At 43.2% G+C, this 6,215-nt stretch overlaps 1 pseudogene; it reads left to right on the top strand.

The window, feature by feature from the left end:
• The first annotated feature begins 246 nt into the window (after positions 1-246).
• Positions 247-371, top strand: LOC117284414 (annotated as a pseudogene).
• The last annotated feature ends 5,844 nt before the right edge of the window (positions 372-6,215 follow it).

Genomic DNA, 6,215 nt, shown 5'->3' with positions numbered 1-6,215 from the left:
GCTAAATGAAGACAGACCGTTGACCCTCCACAATTGACTCCTACAGGGGCTCAGTGTCCTCCACCCCGGGGCCCCTCCACGGGTCCTCGGAGAGACAGAGAGGAGATGCAACTCTGTGTGCTTCCACCTGTCACAGGCAGCGCAGAGAAGGAGGATGCTCACAAGAGCCAGGATGCCAGTGCATTAATCCGCCCTGGCTGCTATAACAAAAATAGCACAGACGACTTTGCTTAGAAACAACAGAAACTGCCATCAATTAAGCTGATGAGGTTCCTTTGCTGGTGGGTGTCCAGTGTGCAATGGCTGCAGACAGTTCCTCCTCAGTCTTCTGCTGCTTGTATGAGCTGCCCTAAGGGACCTTGGAGACGCTGCTTCCTGGTGAATGTCAATGTACCTGACCTTGTGCTGTCCCCAGTCCAGGCTCCAGACAGGCATGCAGGGTGCCTTTAGGAAGCCTTGGGGCACAGGAGCGAGGGTTCACATCAGACAGGTCGTCATGTCCTTCTGAACCACACTAACGAGCAAGGAACATGTGATCGAGGCCCTATGCAGGGTCAAGTTCAAGTTCCCTGACTGCCAGAAGATCCACATCTCAAAGAAGTGGGGCTTCACCAAGTTCAGTGCACACAAATTTGAAGATAGGGTGACTGAGAAGCACCTCAACCCTGATGGCAGCAGGGTGAAACACGTCCCAAATCATGGGTCCCTGAGCAAGTGGCAGGCCTTGCACTCCTTGGAGGCCTCCACTGTGCTGTAACCTCCTTCACAACAAGTTCATCAATAAATCATCTCTGCCCTCCCAATAATCAATAAATAAACAACAGAACTTTATTTCTTGTGGTTTTGGAGGCTGGGAAGTCTAAGCTCAAAGTGTCCTGCTTTCGGGTTCATAGCAGGTTTCTCATTGCTGGTGAAACGGACAAAGATGGAAGGAACCAGGAGGTTCTCTAGGGTCTCCTCATAAGGCATTAATTCCAGATGCCCTGCCTCCTGCTTGTATCCAGGAGGTTGAGAATTAGGCTTGAACAAGTGAATTTTAAGGGCACACAAACATTCCCATCTACAACAGAGGTGATACATGAGTTTGAGGGCTGGAAACCAGAATGTGTTGGTTCCAACAGGCAGTTCCCCAAAAGCAGCTGTAGGTGCAAAAGTCGGGGGACCAGGAACACAGCCAAGAATGGGAGAACAAGGGTCCTCAGCCTTAGCACACTTAACATTTGCGACTGCACCCTCATCTCAGAATCCTGTCAGGTTTCCCAGATTCTGTTTGCTACAAGCAAATCAGTAAGGGGGAGTTTACACAAGGGTGAATACAGAAAACAGGGATCACTGGGCGCCATTTTAGGAGCTGCTGACCATAAAGAACTGTCAGAGCACCTTCACCATGAGAGCCATTGCCACGAGGCAAGATGTGCCCCTTTGTGTCATGGTATGGACTGCATCGGCCAAATGTACGAGTAGATCAGCTGAACAATGGCTGTTGGGTCTAGTTCCTCCAATGTGATCTGTCCCTATTTCAAGGACTAGCTGTATGCCCTCACCCACTCTGGTTCACCACCACCAGAACAGGAGTCTTATGATCTATTCACTCATTCATCTCACCTAGTGACAGGGTCTCATTCACCTCTGTAGCCTATTGGGCAGCTCAGGGCTTGAAACCACTGGGCTCTATATGTATGGCAAATGAAACTGAATTTATATTTTGCTATCCATTTTTCTATCGAGGACATGAAGCTACCACTTTTCCACTGGACTCATGTTTTGTTGCTAGGAGAAAATTTTCTGCTGGAAATGGTTATTGGATGCTAAAGACTCTAGCAGGGCAAAAACTTGCCCCTGGATTGTGCTCGATTGGCTTTTCCTGAGTGACTAGCACTTTACTACTGAGGTATATCCTAAACCAGGCTTTTCCTGAATGAGACAAAGACAGCATACATGTTAAGGAGGGATGCCTTTGTTATTGGGATGGCTTGTACTCTTCAAGGAGTAAAAGTTGAATATGTAAATCTTTTTGTTTTGCTTTGCTTTGCTTTTTTAATGGAAATTCTCCCTTAGAGTATAAGTAGTGCTAGAAAACAACTTGGGTGAAGAATTGCCCTACTGTAGTAGAGTTTCAATTTGTTTCATCTCAACTTTAGTTCTTTCTATTAACGTTCTCAATGTGTTTTATCTTTCTCACACTTGAAGAAGTAGGACAGCCAATTGGTTTTGTTTCGTTTTTTGTTTTTGTTTTTGTTTTCATTTTACACTGGGGATTGAACTAAGGACCTTGAGCTCACGAGGTAGACATGGTGCCACTGAGCTAAATCCCTAGCCCTGGACAGCCAATTCGATTCATTCATGATTTGAAAGCGAGGCAGAGGCCATCACCTTAATTTCTAAATTCACTACTGCTTAAGAAAGTTGTAGATTTCTTGTGGCAGTTTATCCAATTTATTACTCAGGGTTGTGAATAGGAACAGTGGTGGTAGAGCTGGCTTCTTGATCTGACCATTTTGTTTTATTTTTGGAAGTGCTGAGGACTGAGGGTTCATATATGCTACGCAAGTGCTCTACCACTGAGCTACATCCCCAACCCCTTGGTCTGACTCCCTGGGTGCTGCTTTGAGTATTCATTTATCCCCCAGCTCACTGCTGCATGGGTAGCTATGGCGGTGGCTGCTATTCCAGGTCTCTCCATAGCACCCTCAAAAGAGTAGCTCCCCTGGTAGGTCAGCTCTGTATTGCTTAAAAAGCATCTAGGAAGTCTAGCCTAGATCCTGCTCCTTTTACAACAATTTTGCAAGCATATAAGTGTTTATATTAGCCCTATCATGCTTAAAATACCTAGAATAATTTTTTTCCCATACTTAAACCTATTGATGCATATTTTGCCCACCGTTTTAAAGACTCGCCTTTGAAGCTTAAAGCCATCCATGTGCCACTGTCTCCCACTTAAACACGAACTGAAAGAATTTTATAAAGTACAGTTTTAGATGACAGCCCAGCTTCAGAGTGAACTTATTTCTGCAGTACTTGCTTTTTTGACTAGTGAAGTGACTCTTTTCAGTATTCGAACACTTCTACTAGGTTGTTTATACAGTGAGAACACAGCAGAGATTGTGATGGATAGGGTCCAGCCCCAACGTATGTATAAATAGCCAGATGTTCAAGCAGCCTGGAGAATCTGACCTCATAGCTCAAGAAGTCCACCAGCCACTCCACTTTACACACAGGACTATGGAAAGCTCCACTCTTAGGTAGTAGAAGGAATCAGCCTGGTAAGAGAAATCAGTCCAACCAATAAGAGAAAAACTCCATCTTCATTCTTTTTCTGAAAACAAAGTTGAATCCTAAATTCTTTGGAACACTTAAAAACACTAAAAGAGAACATAAAATGTCAGCTGTCAGGCTTAGAGAAATGACCATCTAGACCTGAGCTCTAGGATGGGTACTATATACCACCTTGAAGAGATGTAACCTTGCACATAGTGGTCAACTTTTATGAGACTCAGTTTCCTGATGTACAAATAGAGCTCCTATCTCCAGAATTAGTGCAAAGATCAAATGAAGTTAACGTTCTGAATACCAGCTCCTTTCTATATGTACTAGTCAGCTTTTCACCACTGTGACAAAATACCTGGGAAGATCAACTTAAAAGAGAGAAGGTTTATTTTGGCCCATTGTTTCAGAAGTTTTAGTTCATGGTCAGCTGGCTGCGGGGCAGAAACATTGTGGCAGAAAGGTATGGTGGGGGGAAGCTGCTCACTTTATGGCATCCAGGAAACAAAGAGGGCAAAGATCCAGGGAGGGGGGTTCAGAGAACAGATACAGTCCCCAATTGGTCATGCCCCAATGATCTATTCCCTTTCACTAAGCCCCATCTCTTATTTCTATTATTTCTCAATAAGGCCATTAAGCTATAACTTCAACAGCTTAATCCACTTAATGAAATTAGAGTCCTCATGATCTAATCACTTTTCTAGGCTCTGCCTCTGGACAAGACTTTGGGGGACATTTCATATGTAAGCCATAACTGTCCACTCCATCCTGTAAGAATATAACCAACCAATGGCTTAGTCTTATAAAATCCAAGAGCTTGAAGGCCAGCATGGTGCATTAACAGAGTGGTGGCAGGCAATAAATATTTGTTGAAGCAATCATTGAAAATATAATTCAATAATTTTTACAATCCCCTATGAGGCTAAAAAAAAAAGTTAGGGCAGCTTTCCAAAGTCACATAACTAGTTGGTGACAGGACAAGGGCTCCACATGTAACCCCCAATTCCCATTCACTATTCCCTGCTCTGACTCATATTTTATAAAGCCATCTATGTTTCTCAAAATGATTTGTAGGCAAAATAGCACTGATTTATGGAAAGTAAATCATAAATTATTCTCAAATATTAATTTCTTGGCTTCTGAGACCCATTTTACTTGGAGTAAAAATTCAGATTTCCTATTGAAAATCTCTTTGGGGCCTAAGGATTACAGAGTCTATGTCCCAGAAGCAAATGTTTCCTCAACCTGCCTCACTGGACTCTAAATGAGATGCAGAGGGTGAAGCAAGAAAGACAACACTAGAGGCAGGAATGGGGAGGGGAGGAAGGGCCTGGTGTGTGTGTGTGTGTGTGTGTGTGTGTGTGTGTGTGTGTGTGTGTTCCAGCAAATGCAAAAACTCCTTTCGGGAAGTGAAAAGAGTGACTCTGAGGTCTGGACTAGGACGTCCTTAGTGATAAAAAAATACTATGCGTCAGCAACCTGAACTGCCATGATTCACAGCACGGAGTCCCATTAGAAGCCACCCTGCAAATACTGTAAAGGAGGAATCAACAAGTTCAGAGAGGGGGCAACTCTAGAGAAAACTGTCATTGATTTAAGTGAAAACAGTCCAGAAGTTTATAAATAAGAGGATTATTGGAGTGGCTTAATTTTCTGGTCTGTGCTCCACGTATCTCCTCTCTGCAACTCCCAAGGCAGATTCTTCCTGTAGATGAATTAGGCCGGGTGAGGAGAACAGGATTCTTGCCCATAATTTTTTCAGCATATCTACTTGATTTATCTGTTGATACCACTGTGTTGTGGCAGTTAAAATGCTGCAACATTAGAACAAGCTGGAACAAACTTCGTGCATTCATAAACCATATGAAAACCACATGTTGGAGACGTGGGAGAACGGGTCCTGATAAGAAAATGGTTGTGAACATTTGCAATGCTTTGCTTAAAGCTGAAGCAAGGACACTAAGTGCTTGGCTGGAGAACTGTAAACATTGCAATGGAATTTGGGAATCATCACCTTCTAGAGGCCTTGAGACAGAGATGGCTCTGCATTAAGACAGGTGAATGGCTCAAGCACACAGGATAAACACCACTTCACCGTCCTCTTAACCAAGAGGAAATTTATTACATTACCATCTCTGACCCCACCCACTTTGGTCTGTTCTCTTCTCAATCTCTTAGGAAGAAAATGGAGCCTTTTAGTCACCCTTTGGCTAAAAAAAAACTACATTTTTCATTTTCTTAGGGGGTAGTCTGGGTGGATTTGATGTCAGATGATATGGTTTGAAGTGGACTCTGTGAGCTCCTAGGTGTGAGCTTGGATACAAATCTAAACCTCTCATTTCTCAGAGATTCCTCATCTGCAAAATGATTGTAATAATCACTCACTCACAAACTTCAAGGAGAGAATGCGGAAATGTTTCTACAACTCAACAGGGAAGCTGTGAATCACTGCTCAGAGTTCTTGAAACTTGTGTAATATATAAACTCTTTCATATGGGAAAAAAAATCCTCATAAAACCCTAACAAAATGATCTCAAACATGGGAAACAATATCCACTTTGAGATCCACAAAGTGAAGCATGGAAATTCTTATTTTACATATGAAAACGAAAACATTTTCATCTCGAATTATCACTCAAGTTTTTTTAAAGCAGTTATTAATGATAGGTAAAAATGAGATTATTTTAAAGATCACCATCAAAGTAAATATGCCAAAATTTTAAGTGTATGTACTCTTTTGCTCCTTGAGGAAGGATCACCAAGGTATCCTGACATGGCAGTTGGAATTCATATGCAAAACAACAGAGATAGCTGTGTGATTTGAGGTGGGGCATGTGGGGAAGCTCAGGTGCAGCGATGGGGGCCCTGGCTAGGACCAGAGCTGTGTCCTGGAGCTGCCATGGGAAGGGCAGGAAGGAGGCTGAAGCTTCTCCAGTCCTCTGGGGAGCAGG

Source organism: Fukomys damarensis, unplaced genomic scaffold, assembly GCF_012274545.1.
Source record: "Fukomys damarensis isolate Sample0158 unplaced genomic scaffold, DMR_v1.0_HiC HiC_scaffold_36, whole genome shotgun sequence".
NCBI lineage: Eukaryota > Metazoa > Chordata > Mammalia > Rodentia > Bathyergidae > Fukomys > Fukomys damarensis.
This window is presented reverse-complemented; position numbering and strand designations above follow the sequence as displayed.